This window comes from Equus caballus, chromosome 11 (genome assembly GCF_041296265.1).
Source record: "Equus caballus isolate H_3958 breed thoroughbred chromosome 11, TB-T2T, whole genome shotgun sequence".
Lineage (NCBI taxonomy): Eukaryota > Metazoa > Chordata > Mammalia > Perissodactyla > Equidae > Equus > Equus caballus.
Genome location: NC_091694.1, coordinates 39,056,787 through 39,073,799, shown reverse-complemented (window position 1 = coordinate 39,073,799; position 17,013 = coordinate 39,056,787). Strand labels below are relative to the sequence as shown.

General features: G+C 49.9%; 1 protein-coding gene and 1 long non-coding RNA gene across 2 annotated transcripts in view; both read right to left on the bottom strand.

Moving 5' to 3' along the window:
- The window catches only part of ASIC2 (acid sensing ion channel subunit 2), a 996,512-nt gene that overhangs the window by 740,585 nt on the left and 238,914 nt on the right, over positions 1–17,013 (bottom strand). The window lies entirely within an intron of this gene.
- LOC111775693 (uncharacterized) lies at positions 13,946–15,588 on the bottom strand. Its single transcript, XR_002811619.2, has 2 exons — positions 14,952–15,588; positions 13,946–14,406 (listed from the first exon to the last, which is right to left on the bottom strand). It is a non-coding gene; the product is annotated as an uncharacterized lncRNA (long non-coding RNA).

The window sequence follows — 17,013 nt, the reverse complement described above, 5'->3', positions numbered from 1 at the left end:
TGAATATTTTTCAGTCAGCTTAACTAACATTTCCAGTCTGACTCCTTTCAAAGGAGGATGTTTGCTATTAAACACGCATGTGAACCCACCCACATACAACAACGCTATTTCTTTCACCGCCTGCACCTGTGAGCAGCTGGGATTCCTGGTGGTAACTTTTAGGATCCAGTTTCTTTCTAGGGACCTGATCCTTCAAGGCAGAGCCCAGACGACTAGGAAAGAACAATTTTTCAAACCTACCCCTGTCATCTCGTCCCACCCTAGACAATTTCCTTTCAGCTCCCTCTGCTCATAAATGCTCCCCACTCAGCGAGGTCTGGTTTTTCCCACTTGAGCCTCCCAGGGGCTGCAAGGAAGAGTATCCAGTCCCAGCCCGGCACATCTAAACCCAGGCACCTAGGGGATTTGGCACGGGCTCCAATGACCTCTTCGCATCCTCCTCTAAACAGCGACCTCCGGGAGGCACCTGGTGGGGAGCCTCAAAGCAGGAAGTTCCTATCAGCTTCAGGCTCTAGCACTGCCATGGCTTCTGGGAAAAACCCACCTCTCTCCTTGAGCCTCAGTGTTCTCATCTATCAAGTGGGGAAGTAACCCTGCCCTATCCATCTGCCCCGGCTCTGCATCCAGCTCTCTGCAATGAGGTTTTCATCTAGTAAGAGTAAGTCCTGGGTCCATGGGTCTTGTGAAAAGCCCACATCATCAACACTTCCCCATCATTGCACCTGACCCTCCATTTTTGACCTCTTCCCGGAATCCTCCGCTCCTGGGCTCCAGCCTCTCTTCCTGCCCATGGCTGGGCACACCTAAACCTCAGAACTGAGGCTGGTCTGGCTCGCTGGGTACATTCGCCCTTCCTCTCTGCTCTCGACAGCATCTAGGGTACTACTGCCCTCGGGTTGCCGTGGTAAACTGGACATGACCTGCTCTCCCCGTTAATTCACCCACCAGCATTCCTCCAGAGTCCCATGTGCGCCGGGGGCAGAGAGGAGAGTGAGGTTGCCCCTGCTCTCGAGGAGTGGGGAGGGTGAGGCAGATGAAGGACAAGCCCTGGGACCTGTGTCAGTAGAGAGGGAAGCTGCAGGGGGGGAGCCCGGTGGAGGCGACGCCGGGAAGCCTTCGGGAAGGAAGGAAGAGGAGGACACATTCGTTGGGCAAAGGGGAATCTGGGGGTGGAAAGTGCGGGGTGCATTCCAGGCAGAAGGAGATGCAAATGCACATATATGGGGACCACAGAGAAGGCTCACTCCGGGGCCTTAGGAGCTGTGCATATCGTCCCCACTTCACGGAAGCGAAACTGAACTCTGGGAGGTCAAGAGGCTTGCCTGGGCCTCACGGCCTGTGGGCTCAGAGCCTGAGCTCCCTGGGGTACCCGCTCTGCCTGCCCAGAAGAGGGTGGTCAACCTGGCCAGAGGGGCAGCCACTCCAGGAAAGCACAAGTCGCTGCTGCCTTGGCCAGAAAATCCATTAGACTGGGGTCAGATGGGCTCACTGGGCATGAGGCCCTTTCTGAACAGGACAGGAACCAGTTATTGCTGGAAGCAAAGCCAGCCCCGGGAAGCAGCAGGATTTACTTCCGTCCTCGACAATAACAGAAGTGCCAGCTAAGAGGCAAGCAAATGGCGCTACCTGGCGGGGTGAGGGTCTCCCCGATTTGTCCTCCTACGCTCTCAGCCCCACAGGTCATGGCCCTGTTCTGCTGCAACGCCTCAGGAAACCACTGCTGGGAGATGTGGTAACGTCATCTCCTGTTCCCAGGTGAGTGAGGGGTCTGATAATCTGAAACAAAAGGGGCCGGGTGCTGGGGGACCATCCCCTCCCCACCTCGCAGCAGCTCGGAGGCCCCCAGGATCTCTCCCTATCTTTTCATCTGGATATTTATACAACATTCTGCAGAGCCAACTTGCCTCAAACTTTCACAAAAGAGCAGAAATCACACCGTCAGCATTTCAGGAACACGCTAATTCCCAATTCCCCACTCCCCAAGGCATTCCGGGCAGCAGCTTGGGGTGCAGGTCAGGGAGCATGGAGACCCTCGAAAGGGGGACGGGTCTAGCCCAGGGCCCCCCGCGTTATCCACACAGCGCTCAGCTCAGGGGCTCCGCCAAGCAAAACAGGAACTCACGGGAAGGGGGAGGGAGAAAAACAACACTTGTGAAGCACATTCTATGCCCGTTATCCATTTCATCCTCATGACCGGTAGACATTGTTCCGATTCTGCAGCCAAGGAAACTGAGGCTGCGGGAGGCAAACTCATTTGCCGAAGTCACACATCTCCGAGAGGCAAGCCCAGCTCACTGGTTGACTCCTCAGCTACTTCTGCAGTCGTGGTTCTGAAAATTGACCTAATTTTCACAACTTATTTGTGTTAAAGTCAGAAGTAGAACCTGGATCCCTCACTCTTCCGCACCAGTGAATAAATGCGCTCATTTGTTAGCGCTCTCATTCACAAATGTGTACCCAGGGCTGACTCTGGGCCAGATCCTGTGCTGGGTCCCCACCCACTGGCAGCTCCATGGGAAGAACCAGGATCTGGAAGCAGTGGAGGAGCACCTGCGGGGGACCCCTGTCGACCTTAGTGGACACCGCCTGGGAGTTGGGCAGTACTGCATGGTCTCAACAGGTCCCCAGGAGGTCCCTAGGAGGCACAGATCATTACCATTCCCATTTTGCAGCTGAGGGAATCAAGGAATCAGAGAGGCGATGTACCTTGTTCAAGGTCACATTGTCAGTAGATGATCAAACCAGGATCAGTATGAGAGTGTGGACGGTTGATTCAGAGTCAACCAAGGGAAGAAACAGAACATCACATACTCTGCCAGACAGCCTCAGAGACCAGGAGACAGGGACCAGCCATCCCTGAGTCTGGAGAAGTAAGCCGGACTCAGGCAAGGAAAAACTTTTCATGCCATGAACAAAAGTTTGGATTCTATCTCAAAGGCCATAGGGAGCCAAGAAGGACTTTATTCACAGTTGGGAGCTACTCCAACTTGCATTTTAGGAAGGCCACTTCTGCTGCAGGGTGGATTGGAGTGAGGCCAGGCTGGAGACAGAGAAATGAGAGGGTGCTGTTAGAGTCCTGAGCAATTACAAGGGCAGAAGATAAGGACACAGGCATTTTGAATTCTGCTATGTTAAAAGTATATTGTTTCTTGCAACACACCCATCCTGAAAGATGCAGCCCTTGCCTTATTGCCGTTATGGTCTCATCATGCCTAGCATTCCTCCCTTATTGTTCCCCTCAGGTGCTCCAAATAAGCGGGGACTGGCACACTGGGGTTCTGGCAACAGCTCTGAGGTTGGGGAGGAGTGGCGGGGAGCACGGAAGCAATGTACACAGGCAAACATCTCTGTGTGGTGGCTGTCTCATCCCGTTAAACTGGATGTTCATGAGAACTTCCGTACATCCGCCAAAAAAAAATAAAATAAAGTAAAATAAAGATTAAAATGCTGTGACTTGGACCAAAGTATCTTGTCACTGTGTCCCATCCTTGCTATTGTTTCTCCAACATGCAGAAACACAGTTAATGGACACCATTTCTCTCCATGTGTAGTTCTTCTTGCATAAATTTCCTTAAGCCTCTGGCAGCAATTACCGCTTGTCCGCTGGCGAGTACCAGCGATGACAAAGGGAGCGAACAATAGCAAAGAGACAGTAAGGGAGAGCTTGAGAACAGTTGATCTGCTTAGTTTGATGGCATGTTGTTGGGTTTTGTTTCAGGGGGTTGTTCACGGGCAAGTTTCCTTTGAGTTGCGATTGGAGAGCACACACATAATAGAGTCATATTTTCTGCGGGTAAAATTGTTGCTGGTTCTTATGACAGAATAGAAGCCATCACCAGTCGCAGGTGCTCTGCATTGAGCCCCAGGCATCCAGACCCGCCCCTTGCCAGATGAGTCGGAGTTTCCTGTTCCGGTCATTCCATCCCACTATTTCCTGGCATTTGGGGCATGTGGCATCTCGGTGCCATCATCTGAGCCCAGATATCCAGTCTGAACACAATGACTTGGACCTGGCCTTTCTAGCCCTCTAACCTGAGAGTGGGGTTGGGAAAACTGCACCAGGCACTGTCAGTGCCAGGGGTCCCGAGAACCGTGGCCAGAGGATGCCGTGAAAGGTCCCTGGGGCGGGAGTTGAGATGTATTTGTAGGTTTGTTGCTACCAAGTGACCTTGGGGCTCACTTTCCTTATCTCTAAAATACAGAGATCTCACAAAGGGTGCAGGTTGGGCCGGCCCAGTGGCGCAGAGGTTAAGTTCGCATGTTCTGCTTTGGCGGTCCGGGGTTCGCTGGTTTGGATCCCGGGTGCAGACGTGGCACCACTTGTCAAGCCATGCTGTGGTAGGCATCCCACATCTAAAGTGGAGGAAGATGGGCACGGATGTTAGCTCAGGGCCAGTCTTCCTCAGCAAAAAGAGGAGAATTGGAAGCAAATGTTAGCTCAGGGAAATCTTCCTCAAAAAAAAAAAAAAAAGGATGCAGGGAACAAAATGATTTCAAAGTTCTTTTCCAGTTTGAAAAATTGAAGATATTAGGAGGAACCACCTCCCGTGGGAAACAACAAGCAAGCACTGTGGCCCCCAGTTCCCAAGGAGAAGGCTCTCCCAGGAGCAGACATCCCCGAAGGGGAGGACCCTCAGTGAAGGAGGAGAACTCCCTCTTGCACCTTCCTGTCACCCCCCAGGAGGACGGGCCGACGTGTCAGAGACAATGACGCTGGGAGAAGTCAGCTTTACTGCCTGGCAGAGGCAGGGTGGGGGAGGCATCCAGGGTGAAAGGGAGGGAAGCGCTGCCATCAAATTCAGTGCCCAGTTCCCAAAAGCAAAAACAGCAACAAAGAAGGAAAGCCTCTCTTACTAATCCTTGCTCCTGCTTATTCCAGGAGATGCAGGCTGAGGATGAGTTTAAAGTTCTGAATCAGGGTTCTCAACCTCATCACTACTGATGTTTTGGACTGGACGCTTCTTGGTCGTGGGGGCTGTCCTCTGCCTGGCAGGATATTTAGCAGCATCCCTCATCTCAGCCCACGAGACGCCAGTAGCACCCCAAGTTGTGACAACCAAAAATATTTCTAGAAATTGCCATATGTCCCCTGGGAGGGCAAGATCACCCACGGTTGAGAACCACTGCTCTGAATGGATACCGTGAGTCTTTTAGGAACCTCAACTTGCATATCTCCCAAATGGGGTAATAACTATCTGTTCAGCCCACAGAGTAATTGTAGGAAATTGAGAAGAACCACCCAAATGAGAAGTCCTCCTGCTGTTTCCAGGCCTGAAGCTCGAGTGTCTAACTCTAGGAGTCAGACGAGGGCGGTCAGACCAGCAACCAGCCGCCCTTGCGTTGGGATGCAGGCCAAGCATGTGACACGTCGTTCCCTGTGTCCCCAGCCTGCACTCAGTGACTCAGGTCTGCTCTGCATCACTTGGACCAAGTCATCCTAGCTTCTCTTCTGAGTGTCAGACAGAGAAAGGATGCTAGACAGCCAGCTGGCTGTGCAAACAGAGAGCTGAGCCTGGCTTCTATCCATCATCAAGTGTGGCTGCTCTTTAATAAGGAAAACAGAGCACTCATCTTCCTTCCAGGAGAGCCATGAGGCCCTTTGCCAAAGCAGCGCACTCCTTCTCGAATCTGCTAGATGCATGAAGCCACAGAAATCAGTGGCATGGGAGATTTCCTTTGTGTCATCATCATTGATCTGTGGACTGCCGTCACGTGTAGGCTGGAGTGGGGAAGGAAGAGATCTACAGGGTCAGGAGGGGACGACCATACACTACCTTCTCTTTCTGCACTGGCCTCAGGATAACCTATGCCCCCTTCCTGTGGGGGATCAGAGGCTGTTGGTCACAATGCAGGCCCTCTCTTTGGGGAAGGGATGGAAGAAGGGAGCTGGTGTCTGAGCGCCAACGATGGGTAGGCACCATGCTGGATTTAACATGTGTTATCCCAATCCACACGTAATTCTAACATACATTTAACCATTTGACTTTACAGCCTAGGAACTGAATACAGAAAGTTAAGTGGGTTGCCCAGAATGAATGGGGAGTCAGCATTTGAACTTGGGGCTGTCTGAGCACAAAGCCGTGTTCCTTTCCCTACACCCACTGCCTTTGGACAAGGACACTGTTCCTCCAAAGACGACACGCAATTTCCCCAAGTCACATAGCTCTTCAGTGGACACCCAGGGGGGTTCACTCTACAACACCAATCGTCTCTACCACTGGCTGAGGTGAGGTTCCGAGAACCTGGAGGGGGCCCAGGAGCAAGATGCCATTACATGAAGCCATGCACTGGGCCTCTTTTTACTCCAGCATATGGGACCACCACAAACACTGCCAGACAGCCCCTCATCCTATTGCCACCCCTGATAGAGAAGTTCAGCCCTGAACTTTTCCCCCATCATACACAGATTTGTAATTTAATAAAAGCTCTGAGCCTATCCTCACGGAAATGCACTTTCTCACCTACATAAATGAGTTGTGTGCAATTTCAGGGAGGTTCTGTGACCCTCAGCTTAAAACAGTTGTGCCACACACATAAGCAGTTGACACCTTAGTCACCAGGCAACAATCAAGCAAGGAGTTGATTACATGCCAGGGCAGGACTGGGACTTCGTTAGACACCGTTGCAAGGAGGATGCAACCTGCGGAGGAGCAGGGTGAGGATGGAAGGGCGTGGAGGACCCCTGTGTGGTTTCCTTGCAGGAGAGAGTCCTAGCCATGGAGAGAGAACCCCCAGAGGACATGGCTCATTTGGCAAGGGGCAGAGAACTGATGCCAAGTGAGCACCAATTACATGCCAGGCACCCACGGATTTCTTCATTTCTGTTTGGCTTGGAGACAAAAGGGCCAAGGAGACGCACAAAGAAATTGTGATTAAGGAATCTCTATCCTCATTTGCAAAGTGGGAGGGTGGCCTGGACAATCCCTAAGGGATGATCCCTAAGGATGGTCACCAGGATCCTGTGAGACTCAGGGATGGTCCACAAATGACAGCCGTGGCCTTCTGGAGTTCCTTCTGAGGCGAGCTGTGTGTCCAGATGGATTCAACAGCAGGAAGGATCAGAGGACAGGCTAAGGAGGAAGTCGTGTCCAAACTCTCCGAGGGCAGAACTCACCCACGTTTGCATCCTGAAGTTTGAGCACTGAGTTTGGTCCAGAGAAGATGTTCGCCAAGTGCTTGCTGAATCCGATAAGCGAGTGGGCACGTGTGGAAGACAACCAGACGGGGAGCCGAGAGACCTGAATTCTGGTCCTACGTCTCTCAAGCAGCAGATGCTCCACCTTGAGATCTTAAGTTCTCCAGACTTCAGTTCCCACTTTTCCAAACTGCCTTTGCAGACCGCCCACTTCCATTCCATGAATTGACCTTGAGGTATTTGCGTGTCAACGTTAAACGTCCAAGATCCCTGATTTGACAGCCATCCTGACTGGGAAGGAGCCAACTCAACAGAGGTTGATCCTAGTGCAAAACATCTTCCAGCTTGTGGACCGTTCTCTCGGTACATGTCTGTTGTTTTAGAAACAGTGTGGGGAGAAGACACATTTCTCTGGTGGTTAATGGCCCAACACCAACTCCAGCTGAGTTTTGGAAGCAGAGGAGTGAGTCTGTGTACTTCTGCACTAGGACATGCATGTCTGTTTTGTGGGTGTTGTGTCTTAGGAACATGTGTTGTGGAGACAGAGCGTGTACGTGTGTGGGTCACGTGTACAGTCCCTCAAAATGCACGGTGTGGTATTTGCTGGTGTGCGTGTGTGTTCTGTGGGCATCCATGCATGTGTATATCCATTTGCATGTGCTACTGTGTTGAGCATATATACTCGGCATGTGTGTGCATATGTACTTAATGCGCATGCTTGGGGCACGTGCGTATTTGGTGCCTCTGTTCTGGGGAGGAAGTCAGAACAATGGGTCTGAGAATCAGGCCCCAGGACTCCATCAGTGTATGGGATTTGGAGGTGGAGGAAGTGGTTTCTCTACAGGAGCAGAAGCGGCAGAATGAGCAGAGTTGCTGCACAAGCTGTCCAGACGTGCCAACCTGCAGACACTTGGGCAGACATCCCCTGTGATTGTCCTAATGATGCCTGTGCACGGCTGATCAGCTGGGGTTGGGACCTGGGGACCTCTGTCGCACAAATGGCCAGTTCCCATTTGTCATCTGCCCCGGATGAGCTTTCCTTATGGGGTCTTCCTTCCCTGAGCATGGTGTGTGTTAGCTTGTGGTTGCCAACCTTCAGAAAGACATGCGCTGCCTCCAGGGCCTAGAGGGCTGCAGCTTCCACTTCCCTCTGGTTGCGGGGCATGAGCAGAAGTGGGAGGAATCCCTGACTGAGGCTCCTACTGGGCAGAAGGTGTGTCAGGCAACTAGCTAGGCAACCAGTGCTTTTCTTAGAGATGGAGGAGGGCCTGGAGAGGGATGCAGGCAGAGAAAGTCTGGCCAGAGGACAGACTCAAGTAGATTACCAACTGGGTGAGCTGGGTTGCTGAGGAAGGCAGATGGCATGACGTGAGGAGAGAGGAATGGGGTGCTGTGAGATCCCCCCGTGTAAGTGAGCATAACTGGATCCTTGCTGCAGAAAGGAAAGAGCTGGGAGGTAGCCAACCCCAGACTGGAGACCTCGTCTGCTCCCAACTGGCTGTGTGACCTGCGGTCAGTCATTTTCCCTCTCTGGGCTTTAGAGTTCCTCTCAGGAAAATGTCACATGCAGTGAAATGGCAGACAGACTGTGATTTGAAGCAGCGCCTCATGGTGGGGAAACTGTGGGCTTTGGGTCCCACAGGATCAGGTGTGATTCTTGACTCCGCCTCTAGATAAGTGAATTTGCCAACCTGAGCTACGTGTAAATTCACGATTAACACTATTATGGATGTTTTGAGGATTTGATAAAATCACTCTACAAAATGAATGAAACTTTACAGTTATGATGACGATTATTTGGTGGAGAAGCCTCTAGATGCATTAGTCAAGTGTAACCATAGATGCATGGAGTGAAATTCCATGTGTATCCACTCATGGGCTTTAGAGGACTGAGATGACAATGATGATGGTGATGATGACGACGACGATGATGATAATGGTGACGATAATGATGACGATGGTAAGTAGGGGGGTGAAGGGTGGTGCTCTGTGTTTCCTGATGCATCCTCACGAGTGTATCTCCTTTTCTGTTGTCTCACTGAAGGACGGGTATGAAGATAGAGATGAAACCTGAGTCCCCATATCTCCAGGACGTGGCCCCACAGTGCCCAACTCTATCAACTTCTCATGAGATAGTAGAGCCCAGAAGTGGCCCAAATCATAGTGAAGTCATTCAGCACAGCCCAGTTCAACAGTGGGTGATGCTGGCTACGTGCCAGAATTGTATGGGCCCTGGATCATCAGGGGCTAAAACATTATAAGGTCCTTGCCCCTGAAAAGCCCATTCTATGAAAGGAGGAAGGAAGGGAGAACGAGAGAGAGAGGAAGGGAGGAGAACGATATAGAGGAACGGAAGGAGGGAGAAAGAAGTAAACAACGAATTTTATGTACTCCATTATGATACCACAACAAAAGTACACACATGTGACACAGCACACACAGTGGTCAGGAACAGGGACTCTGAAATCAGACTGGCCTACCAGTTAGCTGTGCGACTTTAAGCAAGTCAATTAACCTCTCTGTCTCTTAGTTTTGTCATCTGTAAAGTAGGAAAAGGTATCGGTACTGATTTCATCAGGTCGTGGTGAGAATTTAGGAAACTAACGTAGACAGCATGTGGAAGAACGCCCACAGAGAGCGTGGCAGGGTTAGTCGTGACAGCGATAGAGGTAGTGGTGGTGGCGGTACCGTAACCTGAGGCATCAGGAGCTCTGAGGCAGCGGTGGTCATTTCCACAGGGAATGTTAGGATGAGCTGGACAGAGAGGAGGCGCCGCCTGAGTGCCTGGGGCCTGGGGGATGTGAGCCACTGCGTGGGACAAAGGTGTGCAGCATCCCAGGCTGAGGTTGCAGCACCAGCAAAGGCCCAGAGGCCTGAGAGACGGGACAGGCAGTTCAGGGACCTGCAGGCCGTGAGGATGCTTAAGGGCGGGGGATGCATGAGGGGTGCAGGAGCTAGGAGGTGAGGCTGAGCGGGCAGGCGGGGACCACGTCATGAAGGGCTGTGTACGGCTTACTTGGAGTTGGTGCTTGGCTTGGAGCTGACGAGGAGCCATCACGGGCTTTACTCGGGATGTGGCATCCCCGTGGACACCCCTCCAAGAAGGACAGGACCAGCTCACCTCCTGGGGCCAGAAAATCCCGTGTGTTGGGGTATTGGTGAGTGTGTGTGCTGTTCCCTGCCGCCCCTCTCAGCTGCCCCTCAGCAGCCCTGAAATTTGAGAGCCTTACCCCCACCCCCACCTCTACCCCCAACTCCACCCCCAACCTACCAACTCTGGTTTCCTGGGGCCCTCAGCACCTCCTCTGCTGCCCAAGGCATATCTCATGGCTTCCCAGCACCGTCCTGAACATGGCACATCTTTATCTTTAACTAGATCTCTCAAACCCTCAGTGTCAGAATTCACTAATAGCAGAATTAAAGGCTCTAGTTGTAGAAATATCTCTCAGTTTCACAGAAGGAAACTTACAGTGGCGGGGGTTGGGGGAGGACTGGAGAAGGAGAACACCAGATAGGGGGCAAGGAGAGAGATGGCGGGGGTCCAGGCGCAGAGAGGACAGCACGCTGCCCTGGTATTTTCCTTTTTCATATGTTCCACCTCCAATTCTGCCAGACTGCCTGGACACCCGACACTGGACACTGGAGCTCCTTCCCATTTAGGGCAAAGGGAGGGGAAGTAGGAAAAAAGAGCAAGCAAGAAGGGTCAACCACCCAGATGCTTCTGGGGTCACCTGTAGGACTCCATGCCATTTAGTCCAACCCATTATTTCACAGAGGCTGAGCTCAGAGAAGGGCAGAACGGTCCGAGCCACCGAGGTTTCATTTTGGAGGTGAGTGGACAGAGGCTCAGAGACTTGCCTTGGGTCAGATGCTAATACGGGGAGCAGCTGGGATTCATACCGACCATGACCTCTTCTCTGTGACCAACCCAGCTCCTGCAAACCCAGCATTTCGGAGATGTAGGAACTACCGTTCACAGAGGAAAAGCAACTGGTCCAAAATCTGACAGTAAATCAGGGTAGATGTAGAAAGATCTGGGGCTTCTGACTCCTCTTCTGCTACAGTACACGGAATTACCCGGAATGAAGCCTCATACTTCGCAAATGCTTATTCATGGTCAGCATCCTCAATGGCAAACCGCTGTCCCGTTCCTCAGGCTGACATCCTGGCACCTGGTGAGTGTCAAGGAGAGCTCGGGTAACACCTTCGGGAGTACCAAGTCCTGGGAGGACTCTGAGCTCCCGTCGTCCTCAGCAGAATTCCCACAGGCGGGTGGGCAGACACTCCTCTGTCTCTCCCTAGGACCGTCCTCTTCTCTGGGCTGGCCCTGCCCCCACCTCCACACTGTTCCTCCCCTCATCCTTAGGCCACCTACTCGGAGGAAGCAACTGGGCCACACGCTTTGCATATGGTAATTTGTGCAACCAACCTATAAGGGAGAGAGAACAAAGCTCATTCTACAGAGAAGGGCACCACAGGCTGGAAACCAGCAAACCTGGGATGCCAGCCCCTGCCAAAGCAAAGTCCCTTCTCTATACCCCTCTGTGCAGCCACCCTGCAGGGTCCAGCCTGCTGGTTACTGGGAAATGGCTAATCAGGGGCTCTGTGCTGTCACCCCGGGAGCAATTTCCTCTGTGTTCTCAACTACAGATATAAATTTTGTTTTGTTCAAAGACCTCATTAACGCCGGGGTTAGTGGGAGCAGCTTCACAAATGATTCATCTTCAGGAATCAAAGACAGCCGGAGCCCCCCTGAGCAGTCACGAGCTGAACTGCTCAGTGGGGCATCTTGGCTGCTCTCTCACCTCCCAGCTGCTTCCTATGGTCTGCAGCCAGAGCGAGGCCCTCGGGAGCCTTTCCCAGGGAGTCAGATCATGGAAGAGCAGAACTCTGGCCCTGAGAGCTTCCGGCTCCCTCTGGAATCTCCAGGGACCATACACATTTGTATTGGCCTCAACCAGGTCCTATCTTCTAGACCCACATAGGTGGGTTGTTGAAGGTAGTGACAACCATTGCACCCTCCTAGGCACAAGGAGGGCGTGCATCCTAGGGTCGTAGGGAGACCTAGTTCTGTTACTAACTCAGCGTGTGTGACCTTTGAGCCCCTGCTCAGCCACACGAGCAGACTGACTCAGAAGTTCATCGAGGTCCCTTCCAGCTCTGATACTGACATGGCCCAGACTGCCCAGGAACTGAAACTGTCATTAAGAGGATAAAACACATTCATTCATGTAATTAGTATATATTTAGTACTTACTACCTGTCATTCATTGCGCCAAATGCTGGGGATGCAGGGGTGGCTGTGTCCGCATGCGTAAATACCCCTAATAATTGTAAGCAGCATGAGATAAGAAGCAAAGGAGGTGTAAAAAATAATAGCGCTCCGTTATGTGAATTTCCCCTCAATACAAGAAGCAATAATAGGGAATAACTTGTCTAAGATCAAAAAGGTGTGGAGTTCTCCAGGTCTAGAAGCTGTGGATTCAGTTCCTAGTTCTGTGTGCAGCACAATAAAATCTAGCCTCACATTCAGGCCTTTGTAGGCATTCAACAAAGATGCGTTAAAAGAAGGAGGGAAAGGAAGGAGTAAATGAGGGAAAAGCAGAGGGAAGAGAAGGCTAGCTCAGAAAAGAGAGGTAGGAATATCACCGTCTCCTATTACAATAGGAAACTGAAGTCCAGTCTAGAGGTTAAAGACCCACGCAGCATCACACTGGGAGCAACTGACAAATCGTTTTTTTTTTTTTTCCCTGAGGAAGATTAGCCCTGAGCTAACATCTGCCGCCAATCCTCCTCTTTTTGCTGAGGAAGACTGGCCCTGAGCTAACAACTGTGTCCATCTTCCTCTACTTTATGTGTGGGATGTCTGCCACAGTGTGGCTTGCCAAGCAGCGCCATGTCCACACCCGGAATCTGAACCAGGGAACCCCAGGCCGCCAAAGCACAACGTGCGCATTTAACCGCTGCGCCACCAGGCCTGCCCCATGGGAGTAACTGACAAATCTTAATTGTGGAATGAGGTCTCTGTCAACTAGGCTACTGGGAAAGGCCTCCTGGAGGCAGAGTGAATTCAAGAAGGTAAGGACTGGAATTCAGCATATCAAAAAAGCTGGAGTTGGCAGTGAGGGACCCAGGGGTGGGGAGACAGGTGGTCTTTCTTATGTATGTTCCTCATTTAGCATCAGAGAGACTTGGGGACAGCAGCTTGTGTCTGGGGGGGCCATCAGGATCCTGGCTCTGCCACATACCTGCTGCCCAGTGCCTCTGAGGAAAGCCAAGCCCTGGTTTCCTCATTTTTAACATGGTGCCTACATTCTAGATTTTTCTAAAGATGAAATGAGATAAGGCATGCACAGGGCCAGGCACAATTCCTGCTCAATAAATGTGAGTCTTTTCACTTTCTTCTCTGCAGGAGGAGAGGATGGGGGGAAGAAGGGCGGGCTGCTCAGAGTTCTTGAGCTTGAAGTCACACAGGATGAGCACTGCCTTCCTTTCTGAGGCTGATCCACCCTGCTGGCAGAGTCAATGACCGTCTATGCAGTCAGATTCAAGGCATCTAGTGCCCCTCCCTCCTGGGGGCATGCAGCCTACCCAGAACTGGGAATGAAATGCTGGAATTACTAAAAAGCTTGAGCTGAGCAATCATTTATCTGATCACTTCTTTCCAATGGTTAACTTTGCTAGGTGGTACACACCATGGAAGCTGCTCGCTTCTAAGAAGCCAGACCGCAGGTTGAGTAATTCTCCAAGCGGAAGAGATTGGCAGCTAACACCAGAATCATGTAACAGAGTAGCAGAGCCTGCTAGGACTCCTCGCTATGCTTAGGTTTTTATTTAGTTTTGTTTCCATAGCATGAGTTCATTCTTTCACACATATACTTTTTGCTGCCATTATGAAGTTCCAAGTTAAAGAGTCCATGAGCCCTGTGTACAGATACACGCCTGATGAGGAAGACACCAGTTGACCATTCATTCTGTCAGCAGAAATGATCGCGTCCCGATGACATCTGCCACACTGTGTCGGACACTGGAGGTACCAGGACGAGCAATTAAGGCGTGGTCCCCATCCTCAGGGGTTCACAGCCTCGATGGCTGAGGATCCAGTGCCCACATTTACGGATGACCAGTGGGCGGATGAACCAGCATGATTCTTCTGCAGAGCAATCTGTCTCTGTATCCAGAGTCTGCAAAGCATGCATTCCCTCTCACTACATTAATTCTTCTCTGCCAAGAAAATCATCTGAGATCTTCAAAAGAAAAGGAAAAAAACCCTGTATGTACAAAGGTGAGTATTTTTACATTAGTCTTAAGAGCAGAAAATTGAAAACAATCTTAATATCCAATAACAAGGAGTGTTTAACTAATTTACAGTACATCCACTTTATGGGATAGATCGTATTTATTAAAGAGCCTCTATAAAGAGTTTCCAGTAACGTGGAAAATGTTTAGGGCACAATATTATATAGAAAACATAGGATTCAAATTGTTCGTGCAGTAATATCACAGCCATAGAATACTTTGCACACTCATATGGTGCTTCTCAGCTTTCGAAGTAATTTCACATTACTTAATTTTTAATTAATTATTACTTTAATTTATTTATATTTAATATTTAATTTAACATTATTAATTAATTAAATTATTGATTTAATTATTGATTTAATTTGATAATTTATATATTATAATATATAAATATAAGATAATAATATAATATGTAAATATGTAAATATAAATAATATAATAAAATATATAATATAATTATTAGTAGTAATTTAATTATTAATTCATTTAACATTTAATAATTTATGATTATTACCGTAATAATTTCTTCATTTTGAGATTCACGGCAGCACTTTAACAGACGCGGGTCAGGCGTTATTATTCGCATTCTAAACCGGAGGAGAGTGAGGTCTGTGCGTCTAATACCCAAGAATTCCACGTGCGGTGGAAGCGGGGAACGTACAGCAGACTCACTACGAAAGCTTCACAAAATGCACTGAGTGTTCTTTGAGCTTGACGGCAGCTCGAGAACTTGGAGCCACTGTCTCTCCTCTTCCCATCCTCTCCGTCTGCGAGGGGAAGGTGAGAGGGCTCCCCCGACGGAATCAAAGCAATGCTTTTCCGCAAGTGCCGTCGTCTGCTTCCACCGCTGTTGAACTCTGTGAAAGTCCTCTGTGCCTTCATTCAGGTTCTGCTGTGGCCAGAAATGGTTTCCTGCTACAATATATGAAATCACCCAGCACGGGGATCCTCAGGGACAATTCCCTTTGATTCAGGCTCGATGACAAAAACAATCAGGGGCGAGTAGGAGACAGCGGCCTAAGCAAGATGGTATTTGACTCTGTGCACCTGCCATCCCTCCCCACCTTGGTCTCTCCCTCATGCATTGGCTGGCCCCTTATGCCCTAGGCTTGAGCTGCGTCCTGCTGCCTCCTGCTCCCAGGACTTATCTCATAGGTCCCACCCCTTCACCATTGCACAAGCTTCCGTTCTGCCCAGTATCTCATTTCTATGTTCTCTGCCTCCAAAGAGGCCCCTCCCTTCAAGGTCAGCTAACATGAAGTCTCTTCTGTGGCAGAGTCAGCCGCTCCATCCTCTGGTTCTCCAAACCCTGTGACATCCTCTCTTAATATTGGAGCATATTGTGTTCTGGGTTAGTTTTGTATTTCAGTCCTTCCTATGAGACTGAATGCTCGGTCTAAGATCTAGATCTTTTCTAATCGCAATCTTATAGATGAGAAGCAGGGGCAAATACATATTCAGGGTAAAACAGCTAGTAAACGGCAAGCCCACATTTGAGCTCACATCTACTTATGTGACCCCAGCTCTTGGCATTATACCCAACCAGGCCATCCATGTCCGAATGAATGAATGAATGAATTAGCGAAAGATATTCCTGAACAGTATCCCCACCCACACACACCTTCTCTCTGGTGACACAGGATGTCATAACTCAGAGAAGAGGCCTGATGGAAGAGGACCCAACTTCAGCTCCTGGAGTCTGCACTCACCCTCTGCTATGGTCTATTCTTATGAGAATCTGCTAGAACCAGAAAGGACTCTCAAGATTACCTAGGCTGCTGTTCTTTTTAAATTATCCTTTAATCAGGAGTTGATTTCCTTCTCCCGTCTCTTTCAAGCCTCCCGGAACTGTTTAAGGAGAAAGTTTCAAAGTCATATTAATATGCCTCTAACAAGTCTCCAAACATTTGCTAATTTCCCTTTTTAACAAAGAGAGAACAAGTGTTGGGCACAGAGCCTTGGCAGAAACATCTAGTTACAAGTTGGCAACATTGTTTTGTTTTCATTATACTCATTTTTACAGTTACCTTCTATTTACAGTGAGCGATAATACCTTACCATTTATGTAGTGATTTAAAGTGCCCATTATAAATACACACATTTATGGAAGAAAAGAGAGTCAATTTAAAGAAAAATTTTGGATATACAATAGTATAGGAGGCATGCAGATACAGAAGAAATCACGCAAGTATGGAATGAACCCAATGTTTGGGAAATGCCTATTAAGTCCAACCGCCTATTTTGCAGGTGGAACAGAGGCCCAGAAAGGGCAGGTGGTTTGCCAGAGATCACCCAGTCAGCTCCTGGCTCAGTTCTCCCTACATTCCTCTGCCATCTCTCTAAGAGCTCTTTCTATATTTATTTTGTGAAAATAAAAGAAAATGTCCAACCAAAAAGTTCTATTGATGGTAAGGGACACAGGGGCTGGGGATTGGCAAACGGGGCTGTGTCCCGGATTTCCCAGCAGTGTAAGGCGTCCTATGCTCTGGGCGGGGTCAGCAGGGTGGCGGGTACCTTCGTGGCATCACTGATCACTCATTGACTGAGTAGAGCTCAGGGAGAAACAGACCATTAGG